This window comes from Manacus candei, unplaced genomic scaffold, assembly GCF_025592945.1.
Source record: "Manacus candei isolate 608988 ecotype Guabito, Panama unplaced genomic scaffold, ASM2559294v1 h1tg000060l, whole genome shotgun sequence".
NCBI lineage: Eukaryota > Metazoa > Chordata > Aves > Passeriformes > Pipridae > Manacus > Manacus candei.
The window spans coordinates 3855143-3870615 of NW_026138108.1; positions in this window are offsets into that span (position 1 = coordinate 3855143).

Sequence of the window (15473 nt, forward strand, 5' to 3'; positions counted from 1 at the left end):
CAGACAGGCTTGGTGCTATAACCACTTCCCTGGGGAGCCTGTTTCAGTGCTCAACCACTCTCTGGGTGAAAACCCTTCTCCTGATATCTAGCCAAAACTAAAGTCCCTAAATGGAACTAAATTAAATCATTCCCATGCAAGACTTCTGAATCATATTATGTAGGAGCAACTGGAGCAGAATTTGGTCCTCAATCAGATGTTTTATGAAAATATACAGACACAAATTATGAACTTCAGACCCGGATCAAAATCTAGTAAAGTCACCAAGGGAAAAAAAAGGAAGCAAAAGCAGCCACATCTTCAGCATCTGATAAGCAGGACTGTGAGCTGTGAAGGAACTGTTAGTTGTGGGATAAAGAATGTCACTGAGTATCCTGCTGTATTTAACTTCTTTTCAAGGCCAGCTCTATCAATGGGGCTAGCAAGTGCAGCAAAACATTTCGAACAGCTAATTGTCCAGTAAAGATGTGTGGGAGATTTGCTGCTTTGCCTGGCTCAGCAGAGCCCAGAAGAGCTGCCAGCCCTGCTTCCCTTCATCTTTCAGTCTCAGATGCTGCTGACGTGCTATTGCTGACAGGATCTGTTTCCCCATATGTATTCATTTGTAATATTAAAAGTAGCTCCTGTGTGCATAAAGGCTGAGTGAATAGGGAGGCATTCTTCTCTTTTGTTCCATCATCTCTGGAGAGTCTCCACAGCCATTTTCAAACAAGCTCAGAACAATGTTTGAACATTAGTTAGAAACTTATATAGAAACAATATAAGGAAGCAGTCAACATAGGAGATGAACGGGCATTAGAAAACATAAGATCAGGGTTTAAAGCTCTTGATGTTGCCATTGCATTAGCATAAAATCTTTATTTGTATCCCTTAGTCAGTCAATAGAAAGGAGAAAAGAAAAAGGCACATTCCCTGTAGCTTCATCTTGGCCACACTCAGATTATTTCTCTAAAGACATGAAGGAATAGAATCATAGAATCATTTAGGTTGGAAAAGACATTCAAGATCATCAAGTTCAAATGTAATCCTAACACTGCCAAGTCCAGCACTAAACGATGCCTCTATGCCCCACATCTACACATCTTTTAAATACCCCCAGGGATAGTGACTCCATCACTTTGCTGGTCAGCCTGTTCCAATGCCTGATCACCCTTCTTCCTTGAAGAAATTTTTCCTGATGTCCAGTCTGAACCTCCCCTGGCGCAACCTGAGGCCATTTCCTCTTGTCCTATCACTTACTACTTGTTTGTTCCTATCACTTGGGACCCACCTCACTACAGCCTCCCTTCAGGTAGTTGTAAAGAGCAATAAGATCCTCTTTGTGCCCCCCTTTCTCCAGGCTAAACAGGCCCAGCTCCCTCAGCTGGGAGTCAGTCCTCACAGGACTTGTGTTCCAGCATTGTTGTCCTTCTCTGGACTTGCTTGAGCATCTCAATGTCCTTCTTGTAGTGAGGGGCCAGAAGTAGACACAGCACTTGAGGTGTGGCCTCACCAGTGCCCTGTACAGGAGGACGATCACTGCTCTGGTCCTACTGGCCTCTTACACGCCAGGATGCCACTGGCCTTGACCACCTGGGCACACAGCTGGCTCATGTTTAGCTGGCTGTTGACCAACACCTCCAGGTCCTTTTCCACCAGACAGTTTTCCAGCCACTCTTCCCCAAGCCTGTGGCACAGCATGGGGTAGTTGTAACCCAAGTGCAGGACCAGTCACTTTGCCTTTTTGAACCTCCTGAATGGATTTAACTCCATTCACCACCACCCTTTGAGCCCAGCCATCCAACCAATTTTTTACCCAGCCATGGGAAGCCAATTTCTCCAGGAGAATGCTGTGGGAAATAGTGTCAAAGGCTTTACTAGGCTACAGGTAGACAACAGCCACAGCCTTTCCCTTGTCCACTAGGTGAGTCATCTGGTCATAGAAGGAGATCAGGTTGGTCAAACAGCACTTGTCTTTCCTAAACCCATGCTGTCTGGGCCTGATCCCCTGGTTGTCCTGTATGTGACATGTGATGGCACTCAAGGTGACCTGCTCCATGATCTTCCCTGGCACCAAGGTGAGGTTGACAGTCCTGTAGTTCACCATATCCTCATTCTGGCCTTTATTGTCGATGGGCATCACATTTGCTAACCACCAGTCAACTGGGTCGTCCCTGGTTAGCCAGGACTGCTGGTAAATGATTGAAAGTGGATTGGCAAGCACTTCTAACAGCTCCTACAGTACTATAGATTTCTGTGTCTAAGTGGTGTAACAGATCGCTAACCATTTCCACTTGAATTGTAGGGTCTTCATTCAGTTCCCTGTCTTCCAGGTCAGGGGGCTAGATACACCAAGAACAACTGGTCTTACTATTAAAAACTGAGGAAGTATTTAAGCCTTTTCCTTATCCTTTGTCACTGTGTTTCCCCCTGCATCCAATAAAGGATGGAGATTCTTCTTAGCCTGTCTTTTGTTGTTAATGTATTTACAGAAACATTTTTATAATCTTTTACTGCAGTTGCTAGATTAAGTTCTAGCTGGGCTTTGGCCCTTCTATTTTTTTCCTTATATAGCCTCATGATATCCTCGTAGTCTTCCTGAGTTGCCTACCCCTTCTTAGAAAGGACATATGCTCTCTTTTTTTCTCTGTGTTGCAGCCAAGGCTCTCTGTTCAGCCAGGCTGTTCTTCTTGACAGCCACCTCATCTTTCAGCACATGTGGACAGCCTGCTCCTATGTCTTTAGGATTTTATTCTGGAAGAATGTCAGGTCTTCCTGACTCCGTTGGCCTTCAGCCTACCAAGGGACTCTCTCAAGCAGGTTCCAGCAGAGAGATACTCAGTTGGTCAAAGGTCTGGAATATCTCTTATGAGGAAAGGCTGAGGGACTTGGACCTGTTCAGCTTTGAGAAGAGTGACCAAGAAGGGACCTCATCAATATATATAAGTATTTGGAGGGAGGGTGTCAAGAGGATGGAGCCAGGCTCTTCTTGGTGTTGCTAACCAATAGAACAAGAGGCAATGGGCAGAAACTGATGCACAGGAAGTTCCACTTGAACATGAGGAAGAACTTCTTTACTGTGTGAGTGACCAAGCACTGGAACAGGTTAGCCGGGGGGGTTACAGAGTCCCCTTCCCTGGAGATATTCAAGAACCATCTAACACAATCCTGGGCAATGTGCTATAGGATGACCCTGCTTTATCAGGGAGGTTGGACGACGTGACTTACTGGTCCCTTCCAACCTAACCTATGCTGTGATTCTGTGAACCACTGACCTCATCGTTGTTCAGTTCCACCTGCAGAGCCTCATACCTATTATGCCAGGGCACCTGAGAACGTGGGGTAGTCACAGAGGAGTCCCAACTGCTGCACTGGGAAGGAACTTGCCACTACTACCCCCTATCCCTTAAGCCCTACCACGTGAATATACAGGGAGCATATATTTCTTCCTATCAAGATCAAAAAGGCGGGGAATGGAAGGATCTGTCAAAGAAGGTTTAGCCTCCAGTGGGTAAACCACTCCACAATAGGGGCAAAGCAGCTTACTTCTCTAAGAAACAAGGAGGACATTGTGTGGTGATTCAGAAATCAGACCATGATGCATAAATGCATTCAGGTGATTGAGTTGAGTGGGTTGCCCAAATGCCTTTGTGGATCTTAGCATGTATATGTACATAAAAGTTATTAGGAAAGGCTGAAGGAAGGGCAGTTTTTAGTCTTATGAAGAGAAGGCAGAGAGGAGATCTTATGGCTATCTGCAACAACTTAATGGGAAAATGTGAAGAAGAAATGCCACCCATTCTCAAAGTTATTCCCATTCTCAGGAGACAACCACCCTGTCGTGGAGTAGTAAAAGGAGATGGGGGCATTAGGTTACTGACTCCCAGCCACTTGAGGTATCTCTGAAAGACTGGACCTTTGTCTTCCTTTTTCTGACAGCTATTCCTTGCAGATTCGGGGAAAGTACTCATTAATCTTCCTCCATTTGATTTCTGTATTTCTGAAGAATTTTAAATAGACAAATGGGGCCAGTTCACTTTCCTTAGCAGGGTATTTTCTCAATTGCTTTTTACCTTTGAGACCTTGTGCACTCAAGCTATTTGCAATGTCTGCTTTAGAGTACATTCAGCTCAGCTTATTCGGCATTTGAGGCTTCACAGCTCCTTGCTCATATCCTGACACACGAGCCCAGACCTTAAAACACAGTCCTCCGTATTATGAATGTGAGCAGGAATTACCTGTGACTTTTTAATTCTGTCTCTGGTCTATCTGTGGACTAACTTAGTTTCTTGTTCTCGGTCTCTTCATAACCCTTAAAATAACCTTGTTTTTTCTGCCTGTAAAAAAGTACTAATAAGAATGACTTTAAAAAGTGGACTCTGCCTTGACATTAACAATTAAAAGGGTCCTTGTCATGATTAGGCATCCTGAGCTATAAACATGCTGCTACCTGCACATGACAGAAAAATAACTAACAAATACAGCATAAGATTCTGTAGAATCTCTCTCCCTTAGAGATCACTTTGATGGTGTGAAACATTCTTGTGTAATTTTCTATGGAAAGGGAAAGAGAGCATCAGTTCCGTTGCATATGACAGAAAGGACAATGGGGACTTGCAGTTTAACAAGCTCAGTCTACACAAGAAATTGAAGTAATGCTAAATTAACATAACTAATTAGCAGCCTTAGATAACATAATTGCTATGCAGAACTTCCCAGTTTTAGTTAGCATTCTGTATTAACTACTATGTAATTATTAAGGCACCATACTCAGCACCAGCAACTTAATTACGATTAGTATTGCTCCAGTCTCAAGCTTGAATGCGGATGATTAATAAAACACAATTATTTACATTGTAATTGTGGCATTTTAATTAAACTGAAAATGGACTTGGTTTTCTTTTTGTCAGAGTGTTAATTTTTTAAATTAAGGTCAAATCTTTTTGTCAAGCTTTTTTTTTAATCCCTAATTGCAAGTTAGATAGACTGATCTCTTTTCATCTTAAGAAAAAATTGTGACTGTTTGTGCCAAATTAGTTGGGGTAGCAAAACAGTCTTGTTGCCCTGGAGTTATGTAATCCCAGTGCTAATAAACAATACCTTGATATGTGTTTCCCATGATCTTAAGTAACTTCAGTGTATATAAATCCTACTTAATTTTCTTTTAGAATTAGTCTTCACAAGGGTCAATTTGTTATTACTTATATTATGGCAATAGTTTGAAGGTCCTGTTGAGACCAAAGAATTGACAGACCAAGACCAAAAGTGAAAGGGGAAGTGTTGGCTTACAAAAGTAAAATGATCTGCTCATTGTTACTTAATATGTTACTGTCAGAGCCAGGAATAGAGTCAAAGCTTCCCAGCTCTTATTTCTGTGCTCTGATGCTAGATCACATTGCTTCAAGAATTCACATTGCTTCTCGTTTGAAAGTTTAGAAATGTCAAATGTGTGGCGAGGCAGAGGCTTAGTCCCTATTTTCACAACAGGTCTCCTGGCCTTAGTAATAATTAAAGATTTTTTTAAATGCATTTTTGTAACTCCTTTGATTTCAGAGGATTTCTTTCTGATTTACACTAGCATAAGATGGATGAGGCCTGGGATTAATAGCTTTCTTTGGAATGTCTAAACGCAGTAAGGTTTGCTTATATAGAGGAAGAGTGATTTCCCTGCCATTACCTGGAGAAATTTACTATGTATTTGCAGCAAGTTCTGCCCCAGCTTTTGCCCACTGAGAGACTCTCGGTGATTGCCATTAGAAACTTTATAGGTAAGATTCAGTTTCTTTTTATATAGCCAGGATTTAACTTAACTCAAAATGTCAATGTGTTTGCCTTGGGGGAGAATAGGAAGGAGAATTACCCAGTCTATTTCAGAGATTAGTCTTACTTGTGCTTGCTTTATTGCTGTATCTTCCAAGTTATAGGACTGGAAGCCCAGAGGTGAAATGGCTGAACATTGGATCAAGAGCCAGGTTTTTGGGAGCAGAGTGAGAGAGGACTTGTCAGGCAGACTGACTGAAAGCCATGATAGACAGAAAATGAAGACTGGAAAAGACCCAGAGGGGAAAAAATATATATCTGTTTGGAAAAGAAACAGGTTATGGAAAGGAGGATGCTTTGAGCTGAGCTGCTTAAAACAGAAGCAAGGAATTAGCAGACTTTGGAAGCTGAAGACCATGTAGGAAGCAAACCTGGAAGTTGAGAAAGGGAAGAGAAGAAAATGTTATAATTGCAGTGCCACTCAAATGTGATCTAATCTCTGGCCTGGGCAAATCCAAGACCTATGTGTCTGCTCAGTCCAGCACAACAGTGAAATGACTGACTGCCAAGAAAGGGGAAATCAATTGTCTCTTTATATAGTGCAGATATCTCTGGAGCTGTACATTAAACACTTGATGAAACTTAAACAGGTGAAGACACTTTCAGTCTATAAGGAAGAAAAGTCTATGTCCACTATGCAGATTTATAAATATGTCCAAAATTTCTAGTTTTTAGAGAGGCCTAGTAGAAAGGCTTCCCCAAAATATTTTTCCCATATGGGATGGGAATAGGTCACTAAGGCAAAAAAATAGAAAAACCACACAAAAACTGATGCAAAAGCAGATCAACGGGTAAAACAAAGGAGCCTTTTGTGAGAAAACTCATGCAAGACTTCTCATCCACTTCAAATTTCCCTTTTACATTGGAAAATCCTTATTTTTAAAGATGTAATTAGCAATAATTGTAGGGTTGTGTGCTCTTCTCTTTTGATTCTTCTGCTGCTGTATCTTCTGTGAATCTGCTATGTTCCTATGTATGCAAAAGAAGACACAAAGCCCCCTACTCCAGGGATCACTTGTCTATTGTTTTTGTTGCAGATCTCTTAATCTCTGGAGATTATTTTTCAGTTACTTAAGAAAATCTGGCTGAATTTCAAGACATTATAATAATGAACCAGGTGAGGACAGGGGATTTCTAGGCATTAAGAGGGGTACTTTCATTTTATCCTGAAGCAGACACATAAAGTTAGGGATGGCAGCTTAATTCCTGAAGCCACTGGAGGCTTTGGGAATTTTCACCAATTTAGTGAGAAGATAACAGAGTTGATTTACTCCAGCTAAAGAGTGAGCTACATTCTTGAGTGCTGTACAGTCATCACTGAAGTGGCCTATATGATGGCCTCATTAGCCTGGAACGATCTCAGCTGAGTTCTACTGCTTAGATAAAACAGAAGGATTCTAAAGCTTTTCTCAGTCAGATTTATTATCAACATTCTCATCTGTATCTGGTGAGAAGAGTGTGACTTTGTCTTCCAGAGGTAATCCCTGCCAGAGTAATCCCTACTTCTAACACTTCAAGATTACTTAGCTGCATTACGCTTTATCTTAACGCCCCTGGGAAACTCAAACTGAGGAACAATTCCATGACCAATTTTCAAAGCAGCATCATGACAAAATTATTATTACACCAATATTTCTGGGTCTGTAGCAGCTGGTACTAGGTTTCTAAATGGAGTTTAAAATACTAGAGTCAACCTGTAAATCCCTAAATTTATTGGATACAGTTACCAGAGGGACTGCCTCTTGATTCCTTTGCAGCTGTCCTGGCTGAGATTTCTAGGGGCACTTCAGTGGGAATTCTCTGACTATAAATCAAAGAGTTCACAGTCAGACTGCTTTTCACAGGGACGGGGGAAGGGCTGGAGACACTTGGGATGAAATTTGTATTTTATAAAAGTGAAAGGAATTCGTTAGTGCGATTTTACTACAAATTTCATATATCTGCATTTCATAGGGTAGGAATGAAGAGCAGAGCATGAGTCTCCTCTGCACAGGGGCTTTTATGAACTTACATCCATTTAATTACTGCTCTGTACTTAGTGCTTTTGGGGCAAGAGGCAGAGTAATGATCTGCTGGTGCAAAGCACTGTCCCCTGAAAAATTCCTATTTAGTTTCAGTGGCTCTAGATTAGACCTATTAAAGGAATAGCCATAGCAAAAGCCCTTACAAGAAAATCAAGCTAGTTAAATATTGACAGCTTCTGTTTAGAATAATAATATTTTCATAAAGCAGAGTTACAAAGGTATGATCTCTATACAATGAATTAGATAAATCTTGAATGCTTTGCATGATTTTTTTGATATTTTTCTATCACTTTCATTTAAGGAGCTTTTTGTTATGACTACTTGCACCTCCAAATGTAATGTCTTTCATGTTATGTTTGGGATGTAATATACTTCTGATTTTTAAAAACTAAAAAAATTAATTAAAACAAAAAAAAATTGTCCCATTACATGGTTAAGCATATTCACCTTTCACTTCCAAGAGTTTAATCAGAAGATGGAGCACTGCAAAAATCTCAAGATCTATATTTCATTAAACAAGTAAATACAAAGGCAGTCATACTAAAATTGTGTGAAATAGAAAGACACATCTTGCTTAAGTACAAACAATATTAGATTTTGATGTAAACCATGATCATTCAGAAAAGTATAGAGAGTCACATGGTTTTTATGCCCAATTTTTTTGCCATAGTTCCTTTCTTCTTCAATTTTTTTTTTGATAATTCACAGGAAAATAGAAAACAAGCACTGCCCACCCCTCCACCATTACAGTGGTTTGCTTGTGTTTTTTAAATTATGTTAAATTTATGTTTATTTTAGTTAGATCTTTCCTAGGTATGTCTAGATAGATTTTATTTTGGATAGTATATGAGGTAATTGGGGAGTTATGGAGTCTGTCTGATTTTAGAACTTAAATAAGTAATCCCTCTGGGCCCTTTACAGCTAAGTACTAATTTTCCATTCTCTTTATATATGCCAGTTTGAATTTCATCTCTGCTTCTTGGTTCCATGTGATATTCCCCCATTCTTTGCCAACACTAATAGGTAAGTAGCAAATGGAGCTGGGGATGTTTAGAGAAGGACAGGATGAGCTCATGCTAAAGGTAATCACGGGTACCCTGGGAAACTGTATTCTTTCCTTGGCACTGTGCTAATCTTCAGATAATATGCTGCAAGATAAAAAGTCACATATTTTATGTACATTCATTAATTTCTTCCTACCCATTAAGTATCTGATCAGATGAGCTAAGAATTTGCAGCTAAAATTATTGTCAGTGAGAACTATTTAATTCATAATGCCCAACACAAAGTGAAGAAACAATTTGCACTCAATCACTCTGTCTCAATTTCCATCTGGAAAATGTGAACAAAAATAATTAAATTAACAAGAATGTTGTGGGGAAAAAAGTGTGAAGTATTGGCATATTTACAGTGATGACTGCCATGGGAAAACCCATAGGGAAATTAACAATCGTCTCTTTATAAGGATTTGATCCACATTCCGTAAATAAGTAAGATCTGCTGACTAAACATTTAGCAATGATAAAGAAATTAATTTTTTTGTTAGCTAAAATTAAAACCTCTTTCCCTGGAAGAGGTATGGTCACTTAAAAAAAAAAAATCCTGACATGAGATTGTATTGCACTTCCATCAGCTTAAACTCAGGAGCTTCCCAACTTTAAAGCTGTCTGGCTAGTGTTATTCATACGAAAAATGGCAAAACCATAGCTGAATACAATTAAATTTTTTTTTAATTTTTTTTTAAATAAGGACACAGCCTCTATGCAGTATGTCAAGGCTTCATGGATCACCCCTAAACTTACAGCATATAAGCTGTGAGTGAATTTTCTGATAACTTACAACTAAATCCATTAAGTAGATCAAGTTAAATTAATTAAAAACAGTGTCCTACCAGAGATCTGTCATCTGTAGCACTTTTGATTTGGACATCAATGACCTTCCTGACAAATAACACACATATATCCAACTTTTCAGAATGCAAAAAAACTACAAAATCCCCTCTTTGAAGACATTAAATGGAGGTTAGCAATTGTTATGATTATTTAGGTTAGCGACAAGCTTGAGTCAAGTTAGCATGTGTCAGCATTTATGGAGATCAAGCACAGAATAATGAAATAGGGGTCTGAATGTCTTAGTCTGATCAGGGAAAAGCAACTCTAAAACTGTTAGCTGGCATGAAGACTCATGAGAGTAATGAACTGGCAGTTAAAATGATGATTAAGCTGAATAGTGTGCGCCGGGAGGACACAAACAGCTCTGTCACCAGGGAAGAAAACCAAAACCACAGCCTAGGAGACTGACAGCTCCTCATATCAATATCCTCATATTCTCTTTTCTATATTGCCAGAAGACTTGGGGGCAATGCAGGCTTCCTTAGGGCACGGCGAAGCAGGAATAACCTAAGTTGAACACTATGCCTGAATTGAATGTCCCAAGAGTGATGTCTAAATAGTGTCCATGTCTGAAAATTGCTCTCAGTAAGTGCTCCAACCTCTTAATTCTAAGCTTGCATTTACATGTGTGACTGAATTGTGCATGTGACTCCCTGGATCCTGAGCACTTTCTCATCCTGAAAAATTTTTTCCAACTTTGCCCTTCTCAGGTGGTTGCTCCTTAAGGTGCCTTTAGGCAAAAATACAGTGAACATGACATTCTTTCTGGAAAGACCAAGGAGCTCTAGTTTACTTTATCAAGGAGCTCTTTACTTACTGCTTTCTCTTCACTCTTTCCAGAGTGCATCTTCCAGCTGTAAATCTACGTAAAGACTCCACTTACTCTGTCTCATGCCCTTGTGGCGAAGTTGGTGTGTTGAGCAGAGAGATGGACAAGGCCTCAGTGTCCGCTGCAGGGAGACACTAGCACATTGCCAAATATCAGATGCTGTGGTAAAAGTAGTTTGTTCACAAGCTGGGGGTCCCAAATTTTGTTGTTTACAGAGGCTTTTTGCATAACGTGAACTCACGTATGGTTTCTTTTTGACATCTTGCCATGATTTAACCCCAGCCAGCAACAAAGCCCCATGCAGCCACTCGCTCACTCCCTCACCAGCAGGATTGGGCAGAAAACTGAGAGGGTAAAAACCAGAAAACTTGTGAGTTGAGATAATGACAGTTTAATAGCTATAGCAAAAGCACTGCACACAAGCAAAGCAAAACAAGGAATTCTTGGAGGCAGGTAGGTGCTCAGCCATCGCCAGGAGAGCAGAACCCCATCACGTGTAACTGTTACTTGGGAAAACAAACACCTTAACTTCCAAGTGTCCTCCCTCTTCTTCCTTCTTGCCCCCACTTTATATGCCGAGCATGCTGTCATGTGGTATGGAAAACCCCTTTGGTCAGTTGGGGTCAGTTGTCCTGGCTGTACCTCCTCCCAAACTTCCCATGCACTCCCAGCCCCCTTGCCAATGTGCCAGTATGAGAAGCAGAAAAGGCCTTGGCTCTGTGTGAGCCCAGCTCAGCAGTTACAAAACCAGCTCTTTATTATCCACACTGTTTTCAGCCCCATACTGGCCACGGTGAAGGAAAAATCAGCCCAAACCAGTACACAGCTGCAGGGAAGAAGGGCTTTCTTCCAGTTCATTGCTGACTTGTTCGTCACGGGTCTGTCCACAAGGGATGGTGGAGTATGAGAGCTTTACTGACAGGCACCTGGCACCAGCTACATTGCTGACTGACATTATTCCTGTATGTCTTGAGTTTGAACTCTCCATTGGTTCATAGAGATGTAAAGTTTAATTCCTCAATTTGTATACAAACACTAAATCAATCGGATTCCTGTGTATGCAAAACTCACTCAAGTTGATTATCTCTACTGGGTGATAGATTAGACTCTGCCTGCAAGACAAATTGCACACACGTTGACTAAAACCAAAACCAAGGCTACTGTGAAATGTACTTTGAAATCTAATGCACCACATAATCGAAGAATGAGTTTACATCAAAAAGGCAAAATGACAAAAAAAATTGTCAGTAAGCACTATATTGATAAAGATACCTCTCCCATTTGTCTGGCACCTGTCCACTTATGCTGGCATTGCTATTCTACCTATGTTCCTAAATCATGGTGAAATGTAAGATTTCCATGTTTATTCATATTTCTAAAATATGTTGTTTGAGCAACTGAGGATGAAAGAAAGATAACTACTGTCAGGCAGCTGAAGGCAACTGATTTATTAGCTACCCCAATTTGCCTCTACTTATATCCCTTTAAGTAGACCATCCTCACTGAACTTAAACTCCCATAAGGCAACACCACCACCTACAGCTCAAACATCAGACTCTTCACCACATCCTAATTGCACCTCTCTCTGTCCTGAACTAAAGCTTTACCAGATCCAATAGTAACAGATTACTTATTTTGAAAATATGCAGTATCACTTTAATTCTTGTTATCCAAAATTAGAGGTTGGTTTGGAAATAAAAAAAAAGGAAACAAAAGCAATGAAACACCTCAATGCAACTTGTTTAAACAAAAGATTCTTCCCTATGTCTTCATCCAGCAATTTGACTTCTGCAGTACAGGACTCACCATGTAATGCCTTTATGCTTTGTAAGCAGAACATTTTAGTTCCAGAGCAATCCAAGCTCCTCAGAAATTTGTGCTTCAGTATTTCTATGGAAAAAATACCTTCGTCAACAATGGTAACTCATGAGATGTATGTTACAGAGAGAGACTCCTTTTTCTACTACTGCAAATGGATACCACAGGATAAAAATCGTTTTACTCAAATCATATTTCAGTAATTATTTCTTACTTTGGTTCTTTGTCCCATGCTGCTAAACATGGCTTCAGCAGGCTGAAAGGGATACTTCCCCCTTGGTTTCGCAAAGGTGGGTGCAAGGTTGCCTTGCACAGTTGAGAGAACCATGGTCTCAATGGTGACAGTGATAGAGAAAGCTAAAATCTTTTTACTTACAGATAATAAGAGTTGAAGGGACGTGAGAGTGCCCACAGATGATATTCTGTCCCGTGGCCTTTACCTGCTCCTCCTTAAAGAAGTAAAGCCTATTTGTGAGCAGCTTTTGACTCCTTGTTTGCCCTAGAAGGTTGTTTTGGTGCTTTTTTGTACAAGCATAGTCTGGCTCTTAGAGGGAACCACAAAAGCTTCAACACAGAAAAGGCCACTGATTACCTGAATTTATTGTCTGTAACCCTGGCTGTGCCTGTTTATGCACCATGTTTTCTATTGTCACCAGATGTACAGTTATGCAGAATAATGCATACAAATTGTTCTTAAGATGCAATCCTAAGCCACTCACGTAGCTGTTTATAGCTTTCAGCACCAAGATATTGGTTTATAGCTTTGGCATTACTCCAGTCAAAAAAGCTCTGTTCAAGTCTTTTGTAGTGTGTTTTCACATGATTAACCAATTGATGTTCAAAGTAGGCTTAAATGTGCTGTTTGAGTATTTCAGGGAACTGGAGGTAGCAATCATGAAAATTTAAAAAAATGAAGAAACAAGTGTGTGTCGATTTACTGGCAGCTTTGCTCAAATAGAAAGCTAAAAGTTCATTGGACAGGGGAGTTTCTTTTAGGGAAAAGGCATAGGAAACTTAATAAAATTTTATTTCAATGATCCATGAGGTCAGTGGTACTGATACCAATTTACATTAGCTGAAGATCTGAGCTTGTCTGTTTCTGCTTCCAGACCCCTACAGTATTCATGACATGCTATATATTACATTAATACTTACAGGAGTTAGAACAGATAATAGGAAAGGACTACTGCCAATGCTGAAAAGTGATTGACAGTGATTTATGATTAGATGCAGCCATGGAGATCTGTTGTGCAAACACCTAAGCAGTCAACAGAAAAGACCCAGAAGAATTTTGAAGATGTCATTCACAGGTGCTCCATTCTCTGAGGAGCCACAGATGTAAACAAAGAGAACTCTGGAGCCTGTTTTAGCATTAGAGCTGTGACTCCATTGCACCAAATTTACCCCTGCAGGTTAGGAGAACCCATGTGTGTGTACTGGATCTGTTCACACGCTTACAGGCTTCAATTCTGTCAGGAAAATGCATTTTTTTATCCTGGATCTCAATAGCATTAGCTGCAAAACCTGTCTGCAATCTGACATCAGGACCCCCAACCCGAGGGGGGTGGACTTTTAACTTTGCGCCGTTAACTTTACACCAGAGGGCAGTAGCGCACATTTGCACTGGGTGCCTTCGGGATGGGAGTATGGAATAGGTGTGCAACATAAAAGGGGATCCGCTGTACAGGAAGGAGGGGCCAGACCCCACCAACTGCAGACTGTCGTGCCCTGCACACATCTGCCACCGTATAGAATATGTGAATCAGTGAGACTAAGAATTACTGGCCAGCTAGAACGATCTATGAAGTTCCATGTTTGAAGTTAATCATGTTTGTGTTAGTCATGCATACTTGTTTTGCCTTAGACAATAGAGAGCACAAAAGTAACATGCTACATCATTTGCCACAGTTGTATGGGTTGCTGGGAATAGCTTAAATGCATTGTACTGTCACTAATGCCGGCAGAGCTACCAGCACGATTTCTGCATGAGAGGACAAGAAGTTTTTGACTTGTAATTATCCAAATCTTTACAGGTGAGGTGGAAATTTTTTTTAAGTCATCTTGGTACTCAGACATCTGACTTAGGTTCACACAGAGCTGACTTGCTGTCAAAAAGCTAGCCAGAAGTCTGCCATTTATAAACAGGTACATTTTGCAGAAGGACCTCTCAAACAATTTGTAAATTCAGTACAGTTTGTCCACAGACCTAAATCTTCTCCTGTCTTTACATATCTTATTTTCATCTGTCTTACTCTGTGTGTGCCTGTTCCTGTCATGCCACTTGGAGCTCTATCCAGATCACCCAGGGGTAATCAACTGTTGTTACTGATAGAACAATTTTTGCTATAGTGGGAAGCATCTTGACCCTCTTGGTTTTCAACTCTTCATGATTCTATTTTACAAGTAAAACTGTTTCTACTTTCTACTACCTTTGAGATAGCTTCATTTCACATAATCGATAATCAGATGGTTCTTGTGACACATGCTAAGTAGTTAAGCTTTAGCAGAAAGCAATTTTGGTTGTGTTTTTTTCTTCGCTTTTGAGTGTCCAAAGATTTCATGGTTTTTGGAAAGAAATAGAAAAAAAAAGCTGCATTGTAGCTGCTGAATTTGGGTTCCAAATTCTGTTTCTGTTAATTGATTTTAACCCTGTTGCAGTGTACACCTCTCAAATGATGCCGAATAATGTATTTTATCTCTCTGAACCACATGTCTGTGAACAGAGGAGAGTCATCACTGAGAGAAGGATTGTCACATTCTTTTATTTGGCCAGTACTTCTTAAAGTATGGCTGTTACTCAGGTTTGGACCTCTACATCAAATTGTAAAATGAAAACTAATAATCTGTAAATGCTGATATGAACAACATATGTGCAGCATATTCCCCTTTTTTAAAAATGTGTTCTTTTTTGTAAAAATGTCTACCAGAATGTGTTAAAGCCAGGTCTTGATTTTACCACCACTGATGTTTGTTTACTAGGTACACTTTTTAAAAGTCTATTTGTACTTGCTCAGGACCTGGTCTTTGGACTTTTGAGAGACGTATGACACTATTCCAATTTAAGTTCATTGCAGGTATTTTGCCTACTTCTACAATTCTGGGTCAGGCCTG